Raw genomic sequence first — 23,194 nt, 5'->3', positions numbered from 1 at the left:
GGATGATTCCAGTGTCTAGAAAATGTCACCATATTACACCTATTTTTTTAAAAATAGATTACATAAACTTTACATAAATGTGATATTCTTTATAATGGAGTTTTAATTCAATGTGTCTGTGTGTCTCTGGGTGTGAAAAGCAGGTGACCATTCAGCAATGAGAATGATCTGACTTGAAACTCAAAATCAGTATGAGATTTCTGAAAAGTCGCCACTTTCTCATTGTGTCCTCTCAAACATCCTTCTCTGCCTTCTCTGAATCCTTATGTCCATGGTGTTTTTAGGAGTTAGTGAACTTGAAAGATGTAATTATAGGCTTCACTCAAGAAGAATGGGCCTTGCTGGACACATCTCAGAGAAAGCTGTTCAGAGATGTGATGCTGGAGAATATCAGTCATCTGATCTCAGTGGGTGAGTATCTCAAATGTACTTATCTATATCAGTTTCTGTTATTTTCTCAAGAAGTGTCTAGAACTGCTTGTCCATATTGTTTTGAATATTATTTTATATTTTAATTTTAAACTTTATATACATAATGTTTTACTATTTTATAACATGCACAAATACCTAAAAGAAATTTGTTTCTTATTACATCTAGTTTTTCACACAACTAGATTGTAATTATCTTCAACACAAATATCATGTCTTCTACTCAATGTCCAGTGCTCAGAGCAGTGCTGGGAATTCAGTGATTATTTTCTTACAGAATATGTGTGTTAAATATATGTATCTTAATATTCTACTCAAGGGATTTAGCGTGGATTCAGATTATATTCATAAAAACAACATGCATTTCCTTTTACACATTATTCTAGGGAGCTTATGTTATAGTTTCTTTCTGAAAATAAAAATGAACCATTGTAGAAACCTAGAATTTCTCCTTGCTTGAAAATATAAAGAGTTCTCAAGGGTGTCTTTGAACCTGGGCATCAATAACCAAAAGTCCTTATGTATTTGGGTAGTAGGTTAAGATTAAGAGTTAATCTTTAATGGTGAAAATTGTCAATGTTCTCTATTGCAAGTTCTTTTCCCTTGACTGATCTTCAATGTTTATCTTATTTTCCTTCAGTCACTAAAGTGGTTTAAAGCTGTTCATACCACCAAAAACATATTCTTAAATTGAATGCATTCCTCTACATATGAATATCGTGTATCAGATCTTCTGATGAGGTTATTTCAGTTAAGGTGTGTCCCAACTCTATCAAGATGAGTATTAATCGTGAGTTCTTTATAAGAGAATGACATTCAGACAGAGAGAAAGCTGAGGGAAGTAACAGGCTGAAATCAATAAAACCCAGAGGAGAAGAAGTAGACCAAGAGATGCCATGTGCTTTGCCAAATGACCACCTCAGGACCAGTTGTTGCCAGAAGCCAACTGAGAATGCCATGGTCTTGGGGGAACATTCTTGCCTTGATGATGCCTGGATTTGGCCATCTTCCCACCCTTAGAACCATAATGTGATACATTTCCATTTTTTCAGCCAACCCATCTCAGGTTATTTGCTTCAGCAGCCTTGGAAACTAAAACAAAATTTTGAACCACAAGTGTGAAATGCTACTGTTGCAAATATAAAAAATGTGGAAAGAGCTTTTGAATTAGTTAATGGGTAGAGGCTTGAAGAAGTGCAAATGCTTTCTTAGAAAAGGCTTAGATTGCTCTGAAGAGATCATTGGTATGTATGGATGCTAAAGAGTCTCCCAATGAAGACAGAAGGAAGTAATGAATTGGAAGCTTTAGGAAATGAGATTTGTTTTAAAGGGGCAGAGAAGTTGGCACAATTGAGTTTTGAAGTCAGATGGAAGGCAGACTTTTAAAGTGGTGAAGTTTTGCTGAGGCTGTTTCCAAACTAAATGTGAAGAGAATAGCCTGGTTTCTCTTTGTAGCTTATAGGAAAATGTAGAGGAATGGGATGTGGTTTGGAAAATTCTGAGATTCTGAGTCCTCCAAGAAGAGTGCTCTATGTGAGGGTTTAACTGAACATGAATAAATCATCAATTTCTGTGTAAGTCAGTATTAGAAGAGCAGTCATCTAGGAAAGATCTGTGGGAAGTTTCCTCTAAGATGGTTTGGATCTCTGTGTACCATATAGAAAATGGACAAGTTTTTTTGAGATGTGTATGAATGGAACCACTGTGAGCTGATATTAAAATGGACAGAAAAGGAACCTGTTAAAGGAAAAATCACTTCAAGGTCAGAGACATGGAATCTACAGTCTGGACTGTAGACATGTTATCAAGGCAAGACAGCAGGTCCACCCATTTATGTGGAAAGGATGAGTCTGCCCCAGGCTCAGAGTTGGCCAACTCTCTGTCCCATTGTTCATGAAGACTGCTGCCACCCTAATGTTCTTGGTGGCTGGAATCTGTGCTTGTGGAATTGTGGAGTTTGGCCACTACTCCACTGTTCTGAGAGGATTGTGCCTTTTTCCTAGGAATTCAGAGTCTGGCCACTATGCCAGTGTTAACAGAGAGTGCGGCCTTCATGCCAGGGTTTGGAGAGAACATGGCTGCTGCACAAGCACTTTGAAGGGGTGAGGCTGCATCTTCAACAGTCCTGGAGATTAAAATATTGTCCAGAGCTGAACCTCACACTTTGAAATCTAATGAAACATTCCTTGCAGGGTTTCAGAGTTCTTTGGGACCTGGAATTCCTGGTTTTGTTCAATTTCTCCCTATTGGAGTGGAAATATTTGTCCTTGGCTTATCCCTCCATTGTATGTTGGAAGAAGATAACTTGTTCTGTAGACTGCACACATCCACAGATGGGAATTGTGCCCTAGGATTGACCACACCCATCATAAATTTTGATTGTACTTTGTACTTCACATTTTTTCTGAAACAACTTAAGCCTTTTGGGATATTGTGATGGGTTGAAAGTATTTTGCATCTAGAAAGAACCTGTCATTTTTAGGGTTAGAGGGTGATGTATGGTGGTTTGATGTTTTGTACTCCATAAAAATGTACTTAAATAGAATCAATTCTTGTATGCATATACCCATTGTTAGTAGGGCCCTTTGATGAGATTACTTCAGTTACAGTGTGTCTCACCTCGTTCATGAAGGGACTGAATCCTGATGCAAGAGTCCTTTATAAGAGAATAAAATTCAGACAGTCAAAGAGCCATTAGAAGTAATCTGAAATCAGTGAAACCAGAAGAGAATAAAGTGATCAGGAGATATTTCCATGTGCCTTGCCATGTGACAAGGACCAAGGGTCACCAGCAGCCATTAGGAGAATCTCACAGTCTTGGAGAGAATGCATCGCCTTGATAGTGCCTTGATGGTGCTTTGATTTCAACATTTTCCTGGTCTGAAAACCATAATAAATTGCCTTTGTTTAACCCAAGTTATTCATGGTATTTGCTTAAGAAGTCTAAGAAGTAAAACAGTCACCTTCCCTGGATTTGATGGCAATGCACTGTTAATGGCACAGAATTCAAAATTTCATTTATTTTTTACCACTACCAGGATTATCAGGTCTGCAAATCACATGTACTTTCCCAGTTGGAGCAAGGAGAGGAACTGTGGAGAGAAGGAAATGGATTCCTCCAAAGTGAGAATTCAGGTAAGCTCTCAGATGCTGTGCTTCATGCTAATGAGGAATCTGTTAACTGGTACATAGGTTACTGAAAATAACAACTGTAGATTTCCTGAAGGGAGTTAAATTTTCTGAAACGCAGTTGTCAATATTGGGAAAATTTTCCTTGGATGTTGTCATGATTCCATTGACTTATCAATCTCTAGTGTAATAGTACATAGTACATTGTACATAATAGATATGTTTATACTGTAAAGATTTACCATACACTTAATGGACATATTCTTTTTTTCCTCTTGGATGGTTATTCTTCTTACCTCCCCAACATACCAGCTTTTTAATAATTTTTCTTATATTTCCATTTTGAAAATATTTTCTATTTGTCAATGTGGTATAAAGGTTTCTCCTGCATAGAATATTGCTTAATTTGATATTATTTGCCATATATGAAACAAATATAGAATAATGTGACTTCAACATTTTAATTTCCCTAAGCCTAGTCTACCAACATTTTTTTACTGTTGTTTTTTTCCAGTTCTTTCAGGCAGAGAAAGTTGTCTTTAAAAACTAATGCTCTCCATGCAGTGTATCTGCAGGAAAGTCACACCTACCGTCATGTCATTGGTAAGCTTCACAGATATGAACCCTTGTCTTCCAAATAGATACTTGGGAGTAGATGAATTAGGAATTCAGTACAGCCACTTAACTGTAGGTATGTTGATCTTAAGTGTTAATCAAGAGTAAATGGGTGATAGTTTGCAGTTAGGGAAAAATTAACTCAAGCACAAAGGTATAACCTGGGTTTTTATATAGATATAATTGCATAAACACACCTCTTGTGATTAGTCTTTGAAACATTATGAAGTCTTCTAAAGTTGATTAGATAGTTCTGCAATTGGGATGCAAAAGAAGAGAAGATCTCTGTGCATGCAGGAGAATAACTTGATATTCCAACTAACATAAGGAAGATGTTATTTGGAGACTGTCACTAAATGATTAGGATTCGTATGTATACGAGTGGATTTTTGTAAAGTCTGTGGTCTCTTATCTACTTCTCTGAAGCAGAAATCTCATACTCAATAGAATGGCATTACATGTAATGAATTACCAGATTTTACTCACAAATCCAGAGTGACTAAACATATGTCTTTTATGCAAAAGATCAAGAAACTCTACTTCAGCTGTCTATTTGGGAAATCAGTGACAAGTCATCTTCTAATCTACAAAAGCAAAATCACTGAAGAAGAAAATCATATGAATGTCATCTATGTGGGAAAGCCTTCCATAGATTTTTTGGCCTGAGGCAGCATAAGAGGGCTCACACTGGAGAGAAACCTTACAAATGCCATGTATGTGGGAAATCCTATGCTTTCTCTTCTGGTCTGAGACAATATGAGAGGACTCACACTGGAGAGAAACCCTATGAATGTCACATATGTGGAAAAGTCTTCACCTCTTATGTCTTCAGAAGACATGATAGTACTCACAGTAGAGACAAACAACGTAACTGTCTCTCATGTAGGAAAACCTTCTGTTATCTTTCTGGCCTGAAAGAACACAAGAGAAGTCATACTAGAAAGAAACACTATGAATGTCTTACATGTGGAAAAGCCTTCAACTTATTTACTTTCCTGAGAAAACATTAGAGGTCACACAGAGAGAAACACAGTGAATGTCATGTATGTGGGAAAGCCTTCACCTCTTTTTCTGCCCAGATAAAACATGAGAGGACTCACTGGACAGAAACCATATGAATGTCACCTATGTGGGAAAGCTTTCCATCATTGTTTTTCCCTGAAAGAACATGAGAGATCTCACACTGGAGAAAAACCATATGAATGTCTTATATGTGGGAAAGCTTTCACTTGGTCTTCTGTCTTGAGAAGACATGAAAGAACTCACACTGGAGAGAAACCCTATGAATGTCTAGTATGTAGGAAAGCCTTTACTAATTCTTCTGCACTTAGACGACATGAGAAATATCACACTGGAAAAATACTGTAGGAATAGCATCTGTTTGGGGAAACTTTAGGGTAATTTTGTAACCTTAGACAACATGAGAGAACTGAAACTAGAGAGGAACCCTATGACTCCCATACACCTGAAAGGCTTTGGTCAGTGTTCTAATCTTACATTACAAGAGAGAACTCATACTTTAGATGTTTCAATTATGGAAGGTAGTGCAGTCTTCTACTTAACCTTCAAACATACTAAAGAACTCAAATATTGAAGAAACTGTGTTTATGTTCAATCTTTCAGAGCCTCCATCAATTTAAGCCAGTTCACCTTGGAGCATATTGATAGAAATGCCATGTTTGTAGGAAAGCATATAGAAGATATAGTGTAGACATACAGCACTAGACAACTCATAAATGTAATGAAATTGGAGGAGTCTTCATCTACTGCTCCAACTCAGAGAAACTTATTTTTCACAAGATGAAACCCCTTGATTGAGTGCCAGATAATTTATGGTGAAGATGGTATTCATGAAAAACCACACAAAATCATTTATTCATACATTAACATATGAGGCAAGTGAGAATTCACACTGTATACAACTCTTACCAGTGCCACAAGTGAAGACTTGCCTTCAGTGAACAGTCATTCCTGAGCATTAATATTCTTATGCTGAGGTAACAATCCTGAAGTCATTTAGGAAAATCTTCAGCTGGATTTCCCATCAGAACATTCAGTGGAAAGTAAAGTGCTTTATATAGACCATTTAGCATACAATTCAGAAAATGGTCAAGAGCTTGAACAAGTCTCAATATTTAAATTAAGTGGGATAACAATATAGAACTGTGAAATGACAAAGGTATACTGATGGATATAAAGTGAGATTGATTCAAGGGATCAATATATGCATATATCCAAGCAAGAGATCTTGTTGCTGAAAATCTTTTATGTTAGGTTACATTTTACTTTTGTTTTTCTGCAGTTCTAAACACAAAAGACTTGCATCAAGCAGAAAATCACTGTGTAAATCATTTAGAACACAAATTTATGATTTTTATCTATTACCTTAGTATTCTAAGATGTGCTTTTGGCAAGGTTAAAAACAGTCATGGATAAACACTTTAGAAGTAGTATCTATGGTATACACATACTCCTTTTGAAATATCATTTACTATTGCCCTCACACTTTAAAAAGGAATTGTAAATGAAACTAAATAAAATGAAACATGTCAGTCATGGTGAATTGTGGGCTCATTGGTTAGAGAAGTCCCCAGAAAGCAGATTCTGTTAGTGTGTCATTCCATGCATTAGCATTTTATTATAAAAAGGCTTTTCCAACAAGAATATAAAGATAACATCAAGCAAGCACATGAAATTACATTGAAGACATAGGGAGTGTCCCATTTCCAGAATGTACAGTTTTCAGGAGGATGACATCTGTATCATCTCCAGTTTAAATTAGGTGGCCTGTAAATACCACTTTAGCCCAGAACAGAAACCACCCCTGGGGAGTGCTTTGGGGAGTACATTCCATTCGAGAAGTAGAAAGCAGTTGGCTATATTGCGATTGGGTTTTGTCTTTGTAACTTCAAGAGAAAACTTCCTAGTTCTCCATTCCCTCAGAGCTGTGCATTCCCCAACATACTTTCCAATGCCTTATTTTCCTTACACTGCACTGTTCAGTGCCCTGATACCTTTACATGGGGTCACTGCCCAGTTATTCTTTCAAATGGCATTCATGCTGTTGTTCTTTGAGTTCTCCATTTCATCGTCTTCTCACCCCATTTTTGTTGGGGGTGAAATGTTCCTATTGGGTCATTTTTTGCTATAGTGAGGTACCTAGGTCTGCATGGAATCCATTCAGATATCTGAACACTTTGCAGAAGTGTCTCTACAATCAACATTATGCATGAGAATTGCTGTGCCATATCCAGATTATCTACAATGGTTTTCTCTATGACAAAACTCATCTCATTTTAGTTTTACAAGTTTCCTCCATTAACCAAACCATACCATCAGGAATGATTTTTGTCATTCCCTATATTGACTTCACTGCAGACACCTGGATTTTTTTTTTTTTTTTTTTTTTTTTTTTTGCCATTTGAGCACCTGTATCTTAAGAGACTGATGAAGGTGTGCACCCCTCCTTTCCCCATCCATCCTATGCCAATAAAGGACTTACATTCCCTAGGGGGATCCTGGAATCCTTATCTCCATCCCTAAGGATTCTTTTTAAAGAGAGTAAGAGTGGGGCACTAGTGATGTGAGTGTCCTTCCTATCTGACTCATTAGAGTCAGAAGTGTCTTCCTCACTGACCTGTACCATGTACAAGGAAGCCTTAGCAACCTGTATGTTCCTGTTTTCTGGGGTGCATCAAGGGCTCATTAGGTAACTGTGCAGAACTCTATGCTTTTCCAGTTCTGAGAGTGCTGAGATCAGTTCAGTGATAGGTTGGCTCAAAGGGAAGGTGGTGTAAAACTGAAAGAAATAAAAGAGAAAGACACAAGATAGTAGATAAAGAGGGAACCAGGGGACTCACAGCTTCTGGAACTGAGAACCTTGACCATAGTTTCCACATCGTATTGTTTGGAAACTACTGAGCAACTGTTTGCTATCAGAACTGCAACATCATCTACTATAGGGAATAACTGCAACATCTGCAATAAGGCAACATCTACAATAGAACAGGTGAAACTCTTTTTCCCACATATCCCCATTTTTGTTTTTGGTAAGTATGCAAATGACATTTTACTGATGAACAGGCTTCCTGGATGATATTTTCACTTTTACATTTGAACAATACTCATTAAATTTTTTCTCAAAACATTCAACAAGGTACATCTATGTATCACTTACAGTTCATCAGATCACCTAAGTATGAAATATGTTTCATTATTAAATTTCTTATCACTATTCAAGCATTTTATACATAATCCATAACTGCAGCAATGAAAAATAACACTTCAACCTAGAAGACATTTAATGACTAGACTTTCATTACTCATGGGCTTAATATTCCCAACCAGCAAGGCTATATAGGCCAGTACTTGATCAAAAACATCTCATTTTCCCCAGTTTGTATAGTGCTCTTAGCATCTTCACTGGACCTAGGGCCACATCCAATTCACAGGCTAAGTCAGTATCCACCTTCTCCCTCTATTTTTTGAAGCAGCCTTTGGAGATTCTCCTACTCCCAGGAAGGACCTTTCCTAATTAACACATCTTAGGGATAAGAGTTTTTAGTATTCCAACAATATTACAAATTCTATAAGTGTAAGAAAACATTGTACCCTATCAGTTACAGCAGAGAGTATACTTTTATCTTACCCAACATGTAAGAATTTCATAGAGTTGCAGGGACCCTACAGCTTGTCTCAATCTTTTTGCCTATTCCAGGCCCTTAAGATACCACTGTCTCTGATGTTAGTAGGGTCACTGCCACAGGTTTCTTCTATGCAGCCAGTTTGATTGTCATCAGGCCAGGGCAAAAAGCCTTGAAGAACTGCAAAAGTCCTTTGCTGACCTTTTCCCACAGTTTTTGCACTTTTTGTATTCATTCAGGCTTGTTTTAATTTTGCAAAACTCATTATCTCACTGAATGCTACCAAAATACTTTTACAATTTCCTCAATGCATACTAGTTCTGTCCCATATATCTCCATATTAACCATTTTATTTTAGGAAAAAATACACCTTATAACATTTTGGTTAACATTCCCACAAACTTTTTACCTTTTGCAATATTTACTTAACTTTTATATCTTTCATTTTATCCTTTTTCTTTTTCTCTTTTCCTTTCTCTTTCTTCTTCCTTTTCCTTTCTTGTTCTTTCTTCCTTTTTTCTTTTTTCCTTTCTTTTTCTTTTCTATCTTGTTTTTCCTTCCTTTTCTTTCTTTTTCTTTCCTTTTCCCTTCCTTTCTCATTTCTTTTTTTTCTTTTTACCTTTTTCTTTTTTGAACAATTACACACCCTGAAACATACAACACACACAGTGACATCAAACAAAAGCAGTTCCAAATCTATTAATCTAGAATTTCTTCATTGCTTCCTTTTATAATTCAACATTTCTTTTCCAGTTTTACTCCTCTCAATTTTCTTCTTAATCTCTTTCTGTCCCAAGCTATACTTGCTTTATGATGCCATGCTTGAACAAGTTCTATAGTTTAAATTCTTTGATGTAGAGCCTTTCTATTCTTCAGAATGAGACCCAGCCATGCAGTTTCCAGCATCCGTCTCTCCATTTGCATGACCAAAAGTTCTGGATTCCACAGGAACTTTCATCCTCTCTTGGCATTCATGGCACGGATCAATCCGTGTATCTGGCACCCACACAGGATGCTCTCTGTCTCTTGGGGAAATACAAGCAAACTCTTGAGTACTTCAAAGGCTTTCCAAATTACTGGGGGCTCTGCACCATTACACTAACTTTTATTTCACTTTGGATCCCTGTTCAGCACCAGTTGCTGTAAGCCTTCTTCCATTCGTGCCCCATGTTGGGTGCCAGTTGCTGAGATCAGCTCACTGATTGGTTGGCTCAAAGGGAAGGTGGAATAAAACTTAAAGAAATAGAAAGACAAGACAGGAGATAAAGATGGGACCAGAGGACTCACAGCTTCTGGAACTGAGAGCCTCGACCCTAGTTTCCACATCATATTGTTTGAAAACTACCAAGCAGCTGTTTGCTGTCAGAACAGCAACATCATCTACAATAGGGAATAACTGCAACATCTGCAATAAGGCAACATCTACAATAGAACAGGTGAAACTTTTTCCCACATGAGAGCCCTCTTTTTCTTTTTTGGCTTTTAGTAAGGTATTATTCTCATTAAGGAGGCCACCTTCTGCCCCTAACTGCAGTTTTTCTTTAGGGATCACATCTTCTGATGTGTCTCCACACTGCTTTGCTTTGATAAAGCCACATTGCTCTCCTTAATGGGCCAGCCCTGCCCCTCAGTTTTCTTCTCTTGGTAGTTCTTTGTGTTCATTCTTTGGCCCTTCTAGCACAGTTTCCCATTCTCTCCTTCTGGGCCACTTCAATGAAAATGGCAGATGCTGGGCTTCTGATTCCAGGCCAAAACAGAACATTGTTGTGAATATTTTCTACCATTTACCAATTAGTCTCACTGAAATTTTGGTACAAGTCTATGTCCCTGGAAAGGCCTTGTTTCATTGATGCCTCCAGTGCCCTCCAAGGCAGGACCACCTCATCCATATCCTGACCATGAGTGGGATGATGTAGCCAGTTGTTTTTCCTCTACATAAAGTAAATTTATTGCCTCCTGAGCACTCAGGGTTTTTTTCTTTTTTGGACATTTGCTATGGTTAGAATTATCATTTTCATGCTCTCAGCCTCTGACACAGAGTAGATGTATTTGTCTTCATCTCTTTTTTTGGTTGTCTTGCTATAAGCATTTCTTTCTTCCATTTCAACTGTTCTGTCTGCTGTATCACTTATTCTATCATTTCAGGACTGCTGTTGTATGCCTCTAATGTGGCTTTGATACCACTTATGTCTTTCCCATGAGCTCTGTTACTTTCAGGTTTTCACATTCTTTGTTCTCACTTTCTTGTTGATGTCTTTTACCTCCTTAGTCATATTGGCTTTCATCTTATTATTTTGACTTTGGAAATTTGTGTGCATCTTATTGGCTGTTTGTCTGAATTCCTGCATCTCCTCTGGACCTTTGATATATTCTTTTTCCTGGGCCATTTTTTTCCATTTTCTTAGTATGCCTTGTAAATTTTTCCTGGTGTCTAGGCATCTGATTAGGATGGTGAGTGTACTTGTATGCTCAATTTCTCTTTCGTAGAGATTAGAAGGAGACTTGCACCTTGCCATTCTTTGATTCTTGGTTCAACAAATAGATAAATAGGACTTTCTCAAAATTAAGCACTTGCATGTCAAGGAACTTTGTCAAAAGGCTGAAAAGTCAGCTGACTACATTCCATGAAAACATTTAATAATCACATATCCAGTAAGGGTTTAATATCCATGGTATGTAAAGAGCTCATACAACTCAACAATAAAAAGACAAACTACCCAATTAAAAAATGTGTTCAACATTTTTAAAGGCAACTGTCCATAGATATTCAAGTTGTGAAAAAACACATGAAAAAGTTTTCAGCCTCACAAGCAATTATGAAAATTCAAATGAAAAAGTGCAATGTAATATCACTTCACTTATTAAAAATTGTGAAACTGTGACTATTGGAGAGGATGTGGAGAGATAGAAATGCCTATTCACTGTTGGTGGGATTGTAGAATTGTATAGACACTGTGGAGGAATGGCATGTCCTAACAAATTTGGATATAGACTTGGCCATGTTACCCAACAGTGTCATTACTACATATATACCCACAAGAATTGAGAACAGCGATGTGAACAGAAATCAGCACACCACTGTTCATAATGGCATTATTGATTGCCAAAGTTTGGAAACAGCCCAGATGTCCATCAGCTATGCTATATATACATGGTGGAATATTATGTAGCTGTAAGAACAAAGTCAAAGCATATAACAACATGGATGAACTTGGAGTACGTTATGTTAGTGATGCAAGCCAGATACAAAAGGCCAAATACTACATGAATGTACTGTGATGAACAATAAATCTTGTGGATTTAGTAACTTGAATATGGGTTACCAGAAAATAGAAGGATTTAGAGAATGAAAAAGTGAGTATTAACTTGTACAGAATTGTTAAGGACGTATGTGAATTGGAGATGAATAGAAAATTTCAAAGCCCAATATAATCTTTGTAACTAGCAGTACTATTCTGTGCAGTATGAAACTGGTTTAAAGGGAACATGTAAGGTCATATGTATTATTAAAAGGAAAGCTTAAAAATGTGGAACATGGGACTGTATAGCATAGGAAAACCACCTGTGAAATAGGCTGTAGGTAAAATTACATATATGGGGCCATACTTCTCTGAAACTGAACAAATGTATGTTATTTTTGTTTCTTTTTCTTTCTTTTACAGATGTAAATACTGCAAGATGTTACTAGCAGGGGGAAAATGTATGCTAAGTGAAAGAAAACTGACACAAAGTATTACATGTTGTATGGTTCTATTTCTGTAAAGCATAAATATGAATCAATTTGTAAGGCTGAAATTAGATTAGTGTTTTTGCAGGCCTGGGGAAGAACTGCTAAAGGGGAGCGAGTTTTCTTCCTGGAGTAATGAAATTGTTCTAAAATTTTTTTTGGTGATGAATACACAAAATTTTGATTATAACTAAAATCCTTTTGGATATATCATATGTTATTTAAATATGTCAAGAAAACTGCATAATAAATAATTGCACATGAATAACCATAAGTAGCAGCTATGTACAGCTGGTGAAATAGATTGAGAGGTAAAGAAATTTCTTCCTTTTTTCTCTTTTTTTTGTTTATTATAATTGAACTAAAGAAAATGCTCTGATAATGATTGAAGTGATGAATATACAACTGTGTGATTGTATCAAATACCATTGATTGTGTACTTTGGATAAACTGTATGCTTTATTAATATGTATCAGTGAAACTGACTTGTTTAAAAGATAGTTTGCAGCCAGGAGCTCAGTAGTTAGCTTCCACAGGAGACAACTGAATCTATAATGCCCCCCTCTTTGAATAGATACATTAACCAAGCCATGTGAAGCTCCCCTGTCTTTTGCCCATATCTTGTCTTTTATTTAATGTATTTCACTTTTAGGAAAATACCTCATTTTGAAAGTTCCATTTTAGCCAATGAGAGGGTGATTCTGTATTAAACCTAACTTTTGACCTGAAAACAGACTGGACTTGGTGCAGCTCCCACAAAGGGTCTGAAAATCCCCTGGGCAGTAATTTAAAACCCTTGAGACATGGTGGAGCAGGTGGCATGGGTGTGTATAGGTGGCCAGCAGCCAGGGTAGTTTCCTTGCTCTTCCTGGGATCCACCTCCTCATCTCTGCCCATCCCCCCCAGCATTTTCTCATTGTTGACATAGAGATTGCTTGCATCTCAGTTGTACTCGTGCATCTCTTGGGAGGCCAGCATCTTAGTCCATTATGCCCTAGAGAGTTGGAAACTCCCATGGATGACTACTGATAAATCACTATGCCTCTACCATGCTGTGGAGTGCTTTGTTGGCACACAGAGTGTTGGGGCAAGATATCTATTACCATGTGTAGCAGTCATATAGTTATGAATTCCAAAAATAGATATTGGCTTATGCTTATAATCTGATCTGTACCTGAGCATGATTGAGTTATGATTAGGGCATTCAGTCCCCACCCCTTCGTGGGTACAGCTCACAGGTTAAAGGCATGGCAAAGGACAGAGTTGAGGGTTTCTGCGGTTGGAGTTTGATGCTGAAGTCTTAAGCTGGAGCATCAGGAAGAAAGCTCACAGAGACAAGAGAAGCCAGCCCCAGGAAGAAAGAAACCTTGAACCCAGAGAAAAACAAGACCCAGGAATGTAGGAACCCAGGAAGCCTGAACCCTCGCAGATGTCAGCAGCCATCTTGCTCCAAATAGATTTTCGTGAGGGAAGTAACTATGTTTTATGGCCTGGTATCTGTAAGTTCCTACCCCAAATAAATACCCTTTATAAAAACCAATCCGTTTCTGGTATTTTGCATCAACACCCCTTTGACTGACAAATACACCACCTATATGGAAGGAGACTCACCACATGGAAGATAACAAGAGTCCATGCAGTTATTGGGGTGGGGTCACCAAGAAAACACATGACTTACTCAGGCATGGAATGGACCACCAGTTTCACACAATGTGAAGAAATAGGTTTATCTTAGTGGGAATTGGTCCCCTATCACCAGTGAGTCCCACTCCAAAGCTGATGCAGGGAAATGGTCTATGCACACCCCTCTTGTGTATAGTGTGTATAGTAGGCAATGGACCTGGCTCCCTCCCCACCAGGAACAGATGTAACTCCAAGGATACAGCAGGTGTTATAAAGTAATGCATATACTCAGCCAAGGAGTCTCCAGTGAATGTTGACAGAATGCTCTATGCAAATAGGGAATGAATGTTTCATCAGGCTACCATTTACTAGGGAATCTCTTTTATCTCTAGGAACTCCTCACAAGTCCATATTTATAACCCAATCCCAGGAGCCAGGCTACTACATCTCCTAAGCACAGGGTTTATTGGTGGGTCTCAGGGAAAGATGACAATCCTCACTCAAACTGTCCCATTTCACAATATATACATATATGTGTGTATATATATATATATATATATTTTTTTTTTTTTTCCCTAAAGCAGAAGTTGTTTCTTGGATAGACTGTCAGTGGGATGTGGCCATCAGTCAGCAAACTCATCAAAATATATAATATAGACTTTAGAGTAGTTGTAATAAATCCTTTCTATTTGATCCACAACTTCTGATCAAATATAAAGAGGTAAAACCCAAAACTGGAAAAAAAAAAAAAAAAAAAAAAGCACCGAGTATTGTTTAGTTAGGATTTGTATCCTAAAGTCAAATTCCTGATGTGGGATGTGTATAGAAAAGGCTAAAAATGAAATAAGAAACTTGAGGTAGTTACAAACACCCCAAGGTTAAAGCTTAGTTTAATGTAACATGGTGTAATTGAAACATCGCTAGACTGGAGGCCAATAACCTAGAGTCCATTTCTGTCTGCTGTAACTGATTATGTGACCTTGGGCTACTAACACCCTAGGTTTTTATTTCTACAAGAACATTACAAAAGTAGGTTTTGTAACCTTACTTAACACATAGTGTCAAGTGAAAGTTTACAACACACAAAAACAACAAATAAAACCCTAGAGTAGAAAGAAAAGCTAACCAATCAAACGCATCCACATAAAGATGTCTAGATGCAAAAAATTGCAAGCTATACTAAGAAACAGGAAGACATGGCCCAGTCTAATGAACAAACTAAAACAAACTAGACATGGCCCGGTCTAATGAACAAACAAAGGAGATGCAGAACATGGAACAACTAATAAAAGATGTCCAAACAAATATCATGAATCAACCTCAGTGAAGGAAGAGATTATGGATATTAAGAAGAAATTGGGAAAAAATACTGAAGAAACTATAAGCACACATTAAAAGATATGATAGTGATGAGTGACACAATCCAAGAAATAAAAGACACTGGAAATGCATAAAAGATTTGAACAGGCAGAGAAATCAGCAATGTGGAAGACAGTACAGCTAAAATCAGACACATGGAACAGACAGATAAAAAGATAGAAAAAGTCCAGCAGGGACTTAGGAACTTGAATGACAACAGAAAATGCTTATGCATTGTAGGCATCCTAGAGAGAGGAGAGAAGGGGAAGGGGACAAAAGGAGTGTTGGTGGAAATGGCTGAAAATTTCCCAACTCTATTGAGGAACATGGATGTATATGTCCAGCAAGTGCATTGCACCACAAACCATAAAAATCCTAACATCCCTACCCCAAAATTTATACTTGTCAAATTGTCCAATGCTCAAGACAGAGAATGGAGAAAACAGAAAGAGAAAAAAGATCTATCACATTCAAAGGAAGCTTGATAAGATTAAGTGCTGATTTCTCATCTGACATTCAAAAATGAAGGAAAGTTTAAAATACAGATAAATTAGGAGAGTTTGTCAATAAGAAACCCACCCTTCACAAAATACTAAAAGGCATTCTGCAAGTTGAAAGGGAAAAAATAGGAGAGATTGTTGGAGGAGAGTGTAAGAAAAACTAAAAATGTAAAAATAGAAATAAAAAAAGACATACATAAATTTAAAGAAAATATGGCCAATGTAAGTAATTCCTTGACAGTAATAACACTTAATGTTGATGGCTTAATCTCTCCAATCACGAGAAACTGTTTGGCAGAATGGATAATGATATATGACTGATCTTTATGCTGACTACAAAAAAAAACTTAAATCCAGGAACACAAGGAGGCTATAATTGAATGGTTGGAAAGAAAATTTACATGCAAACAATAACCAAAAAAGGGCAGGAGTAGCCATACTTATGTTGGACAAAATAGACTTTGAATGTGAAACTATTTTAAGAGATAAAGAAGGGCACTAGATATTAAAAAAGAATACTATCAAGAAGAAATAACAGTCATAACAATATATGCAGCTAATCAGGGTGCCTCAAAAGATACAAGGCAAAGTTGGAAAAACTAGAAAACTACATTATTGTGGTGGATTTTAATACACCATTCTCATCATTAGAACATCTTGACAGGAATCAATTACTTTGAGTAATCATTAGAGGAATTGGGCCTAATATATATACAGAGGAAAGCAAATTTGGCTCAACTAATATAGCATCCACCTACCACATGGGGGGTCCAGGATTCAAACCCAGGGCCTCCTGACTGGTGTGGTGAGCTGGCCCACATGCAGTGCTAATGCAAGCAAGGAGTGTCATGCCACACAGGGGTGTCCCCAATTTAGGGAACCCCCATGAGCAAAAAGTGCGCCCTGTAAAGAGATCTGCCACACGTGAAAAAGTGCAGCCTGTCCAGGAGTGGTGCCACACACATGGAGAACTGATGCAGGAAGACAACACAACAAAAAGAGACACAGATTCCTGGTGCCACAGACATGAATGCAAGCAGATACAAAAGAACATACAGTGAATGGACACAAACAGCAGACAACTGGGGGGGAGGAAGGGGAGAGAAAAAAAAATATATATATATATATACATATGTATGTATGTACACACACACAGCATTACAACCAAATACAGCAGAATATACATTCTTCTCAAGTGCACATGAATCATTCTCCAGGATAGACAACGTACTATTACACAGAGCATCTCTCAATGAATTCAGAAAGATTGAAATTACACAAAATAATTCCTCTGATCACAATGGAAGAAAGCTGGAAATAGTAAGGGGCAGAAAATCAGATTAGGTGAAAAGCTATGGAATTGAAATAGCACACTCTTAGACAATCAGTACATCAAGGAGGAAATTGCAGAAGAAATCAGTTACTACCTCGAAATGAATGAAAATGACAACACAAAGTCTCAAAATCTAGAGGGTGCACTGAAAGCTTTACTGAGAGGGAAATTCATAGCCACAAATATTTATATTTAAAAAGAAGAACTAAAATTAAAGACCTATATGAACACCTGGAGGAACTAGAAAAAGAACAAACTAACCCCAAAGAAAATAGAAGGAAATAACAAAGATTAGAGAAGAACCAAATGAAAAGAAAAAGAAAAGAGCACTAGAAAAAATAAAACCAAAAGCTGTTTCTTTGACAAGATTAAAACAATTAAACTCTTTTTACTAGACTACCAAAGAAAAAGAGAAGAAGCAAATACATAAAATAAGAAAGGAGGAAGGGGATATCACTGTTGACCTCACAGAAATAAAGAATATCATAATAGGATACTCTGAAACATTGTATGCCAACCAGATGCATAATCTAGAGGAAATGGACAAATTCTGAGAAACACACAAGCACCCTAATTGTCAAAAGAAGAAATTGATTAACTCAAAGGCTATCTCAATTATGATCTTGAATTTATCAAAAACCTCTTAACTAAGAAGAAACCAGGATCAGATGGCTTCACAGGTGAATTCTAACAGACATTCTGGAAACAACTAACACCAATCCTACTTAAACTCTTGCAAAAAATAGAAGTTGAGGGAACATTGCCTAACAGATTCTGTGATGCCAACATCACCTTAAAACCAAAGCCAATAAAGCCAATGATGCCATGAGAAAAGAAAACTATAGACCAATGTCTCTAATGATCCTAAATGCTAAAATCAACAAAATACTTGCTAATTGTACTCAACAACACATCAAAAGAATTATGTGCCATGACCAGGTGAGCTTCATCCCTAGAAGGCAAGGATGGTTCAGCATAAGAACATCAATCAATGTAATACACCACATAAACAGATCGCAAGTAAAGGTCACACAGTAAATCTGTATAGTTGCAGAAACAGCACTTGACAAAATACAGCACTCTTTCCTGATAAAAACACTTCAAATGATAGGAATAGAAGGAAACTTTCTCAACATGAAAAACCCACAGCTATCATCATATTCATTGTTGAAGTCCTAGAAGTTTTCCCAGTAAGATCTGAAACACGATAAGGATGCTCACTCTCACCATTCTTATTTAACTTTGTGTTAGAAGTAGTCACGTTAGCATTTAGGGGGGAAAAAAGCATCCAAATTGGAAAGGAAGAAATAAAAATTTCACTATTTACAGATAACATTTTCTTATACCTCAAAAGCCCTGAGAATCTAAGCTTCTAGAGTATATATAAAGGATTCCATAAAGTGACAGTTTATAAGATAAATGTGAAAAAAAATGTGCAAATATCAGTAACATTTCTGTACACCAAAAATAAGCAATCTGAGGAGGAAATCAAGAAAAAAATCCCATTTACAATAGTAACTAAAAGAATAAAATACCTGGAGTAAACTTATCTGAAGATGTAAATGACAGAAACACAGAAAACTACAAAAACACTGTTAAAGAAAATCAAAGAAAACCTAAACAAATGGAAGAATATTTCCTGTCCATGGATAGTAAGACTAAACTTCATTCACTTGTTTATCCAATGCAAACAGATTTACAGATTTAATGCAATCCCAGTAAAAATTACCAGAGAATTTTTTACTGAACTGGAAAAGCTAACTATGAAATTTATTTGGAAGGACAAGGGGCCCCAAATAGGCAAAGCTATATTGAAAAAGAAAAACAAAATCAGAGGAATCACACTACCTGACTTTAAAACATACTGCAGGGCTACAGTGGTCATAACTGTATGATACTGACCCAAGGATATGCATACTGATGAATGGAACTGAATTGAGAGATCTGATATAGATCCTTACATATAAAATTGACTGATATTTGACAATGTCACCAAGACAATTCAACACAGAATGGCTTCTTCAAAAAATAGGAATTTCAGAACTGGATATCCATATCCAAAAGAATGAGAGAGGAACACCATCTCACAACATGTACAAAAGTTAGCTCAAGAAGGATGAAAGATCTAAATATAAGAGCCAAGACCATAAAGATCTTAGAAGATAATGTACAGAAGCATTTTAACAGGATTTTGTATTAGGAAATGGTTTCATGAACTTTACACCCAAAACATGAACAATGAAAGAAAAAATAGATCAATGGAGCCTCCTCAAAATTAAAAACCTTTGCACCTCAAGAGTTCATTGAGAAATAAAAAAGGCAGCATTCTCAATGAGAGAAAATATTTAGAAAACACATATCTGATAGGCATAATATTCAGCATATATAAAGAAATCCTACCCCTTAAACATAAAAAGCCAACCCATTTAAATAATGGGCAACAGATTTAAATAGACACTTCTCCAAAGAAGAAATACAAATCTAAAAAGCACATGAAGGGAAGCAGATTTGACCCACCTACCACCTACCATATGGGAAGTCCAAGGTTCAAACCCAGGGCCTCCTGACCCATGTGATGAGCTGGCCCATGCACACTGCTGATGCAAGCAAGGAGTGCCATGCCATGCAGGAGTGTCCACCATGTAGGGGAGCCCCAAGTGCAAGAAGTATGCCCCATAAAGAGAGCCACCCAGCACAAGAAAAACAGCCTGCTGAGGAATGGCACTGCACACAGAGAGAGCTGATGCAGCAAGAAGATGCAACAAAATGAGACACAGATTCTGGGTGCCACTGACCAGAATACAAGCAGACACAGAACACACAGCGAATGGACACAGAGCAGACAACTGAGGGGGTGGGGAAGGGGAGAGAAATAAATAATTTTAAAAATGAAAATAAAAAGCACATGAAAAGATGATCAACATCACTAGCAACTTGGAAAATGAAAATCAAAACTACAATGAGATTACATCTTAAACCATTAGACTGTCTGCTATTAAAAATACAGAGAATAAAAATGTTGGAGAGGATACATGGGAAATGGGAACCTTTGTGCACTGCTGGTGGGAAGGCAGAATACCGCAGCCATTGTGGAGGAAAGTTTGGTGGTTCCTCAAAAAGCTAACTATGGAACTGCCATATGGCCCAGCAATTCCACTGGTGGGTATATGCAAGAAGAATTGACATGGAGGTGAAGAAGGTCAACTACCACACCAAGGAGCCAAGTGTGCCTACAACTGAAAGCAGGAGAATTGCATCCAGCATCTATGTGGAATCTAAGCCCCCTCTTGATATAGATGTGGAGTGGACCCAACCAATCTAAGGTCCACAGGATGGAGGAATAGAGTATGGATTAGAGTCGACTTATTGATATTCTACTCATGAACTATTGTGATTAGTATTCAAAGAAAATGTGGCATTGGTGTGGAGAAAGTGGCCATGGTGGCTGCTGGGGCTAGGGAGAGGGAGGAAGAGATGTGATGTGGGGGTGTTTTTGGGACTTGGAGTTGTCCTGGGTGGTGCTGCAGGGACAATTACCAGACACTGTATGTCCACCCAAGGGGCCTTGGGTGGACTGTGGGAGAGTGTGGGCTATGATGTGGACCATTGACCATGAGGTACAGCGGTGCTCAGAAATGTATTCACCAAATTCAATGAAAGTCTCATGATGATGGAGGAGGTTGTTATGGCGGAAGAAGTGGGGTGAGGGAGGTGAGGGGTATTTGAGGACCTCATATTTTTTTAATGTAACATTAAAAAAATAAAGACAAAAAATAAGAATTGAAAGCAGGGACATGAACAGATATATGCACACCAATGTTCATAATGGCATTATTTAGTATTGCTCAAAGTTGGAAAGAACACAAATGTCCAAAAACAGATATGCAGATAAACAAATGGTGGTATATACATACAATGGAATATTACTCAGCTGTAAGAAAGAAAGCATCATTAATACATGGGATGACATGGATGAATCTTGAAGACTTTATGTTGAAGGAAGCAAGCCTGGAACTAAGGACAAATATTACAGTACCTCAGTGATATGAATTAAGCAAATTTAGACTGACAGAGCTAGATTCTGGAAGGTGGATTTACATGAGACAGAAATGGGAAGATTGTGAGCCGATGCCCATATGAGCATAATCTCTCATAAGGTGGAAATGTGTAGTTGTGCAGTGGATGGGCATGACAGTGGTGCATGATGCCATTGGGTTGGGCAGTGCTGGTTTGTTGGGGAGGGTGGTGGTGAGGGTGGGTTGGACTGTCCATGGAAGTCGGGGAGGGACCAGTGAACACTGAGGCTTTGCAATATGTGGTTGAAACTACAATGTTGGGAATGTTTTTTGGGAGTGTGACGGGAGCAGTACTGGTTTAGTGTTATGTTTCTGGGGTATTTAGGACAGGGCACACCTGGGGCAGGTTTCTAAGGAGTGTGTGTGTTCACCTTGTCTTAGTGTGTTTTATCAGTGTCTGGAGGTCCGCATAAGTGGGCAGGTGTTGGGTTCCCATCCTGGGTAGTCCTCCTGTGTTCTCAAATTGGGGGGCAAGAATCTCTCGAGAGCATAGGCAGTGCCTAATAGGGGGAGACAGGCCAGTATGATAAGCCCTCAAAGTTCTTGTAAGTAACTATGAATCTTGCTCTTCAAGAGTGAAGCTTCATTGTTGCCCAGTTCCCAAGGGGAGGGGGAGGGAGGAACAGAATAGATGGAACATTGGGCATTTGGGGAGTGATGGAAGTGTTCTACATGATCTTACAAAGATGGACACAGGCCATGTTAAATTTCATCAAAATTTACAAAGGGAATGGTCCAAAATGTAAACCACAATGTAAATAGTTGACCATTTTTAGTAGCAATATTTCCATATTTATATATCTTTTGAAACAAATGTACCATACACTTAGAAAATATTAATAGGGGAAAGGGGAAAAGGTGAAGGATGTTGGATATATCAGATTCCCCTATATTCTGTACATGGCTTTTCTGTAAACTAAAACTTCTTTGAAGACAAAATGAAAAAAACCAGACACTGGGTAATAAACAAAAGAAAATGTCACTGTATACACAAGATAACAGATCTTACAGTGATGAAAGACATAATGTCAACAATTTTTTTTTTACAATGGAAGAAACTAAATCATTGATGTGGAGACTGTGGCCACTGGAGGTGCTGAAGTCAGGGAGGAGGACAAAGAAGTGTAATATGGGGGCATTTTCGGGACTTGGAATTGTCCTGAGTGATATTACAATGACAGGTATGGGCCTATATATATATATAGCCATAACCTACAGAATTGAGTGAGATGGATAGTATACTACAATGTAAACTGCAATCCATGCTTAGTGGCAATGCTCCAAAATGTGTTTATCAATGGCAATAAATGTATCACACTAATGAAAGAACTTGTTATTGTGGGGAAGCATGGGAGGTGTGGGGAATTGTGCATAGGGGAATCCCTTATATTTTTTTATGTAACATTTTATATAATCTAAGTATCTTTTAGAAATAAATAAAAATTAGATATTTTAAAAATTTAAAATGTGGGGAATAAAATGCACCCCCCCAAAAATCACAGTAAGTTCATAAATTTTTTTTCTAATTTTATATTTTTAATTATTTTTTATTATTCCAAATTTTTTGTAAATTTCTTTAAGATTTTTTATTTTTATTTCTCTCCCCTTCCATCTCCCACCCCTGAGTTGTCTGCTCTCTGTGTCCATTTGCTGTGTGTTCTTCTGTGACCACTTCTATCCTTATCAGTGCCACCAGGAATTTGTGTTTCTTTTTGTTGCATCATCTTGTTGTGTCACCTCTCTGTGTGGCACCATTCTTG

General features: G+C 37.5%; 1 long non-coding RNA gene across 1 annotated transcript; it reads left to right on the top strand.

The window, feature by feature from the left end:
* Positions 1 to 290: 290 nt before the first annotated feature.
* Positions 291 to 14,079, top strand: LOC139438370 (uncharacterized). The gene is made up of 4 exons (XR_011648046.1): positions 291 to 411; positions 3,468 to 3,564; positions 4,073 to 4,161; positions 12,479 to 14,079. It is a non-coding gene; the product is annotated as an uncharacterized lncRNA (long non-coding RNA).
* The last annotated feature ends 9,115 nt before the right edge of the window (positions 14,080 to 23,194 follow it).

This window comes from Dasypus novemcinctus, chromosome Y (genome assembly GCF_030445035.2).
Source record: "Dasypus novemcinctus isolate mDasNov1 chromosome Y, mDasNov1.1.hap2, whole genome shotgun sequence".
NCBI classification, from domain to species: domain Eukaryota; kingdom Metazoa; phylum Chordata; class Mammalia; order Cingulata; family Dasypodidae; genus Dasypus; species Dasypus novemcinctus.
This window is presented reverse-complemented; position numbering and strand designations above follow the sequence as displayed.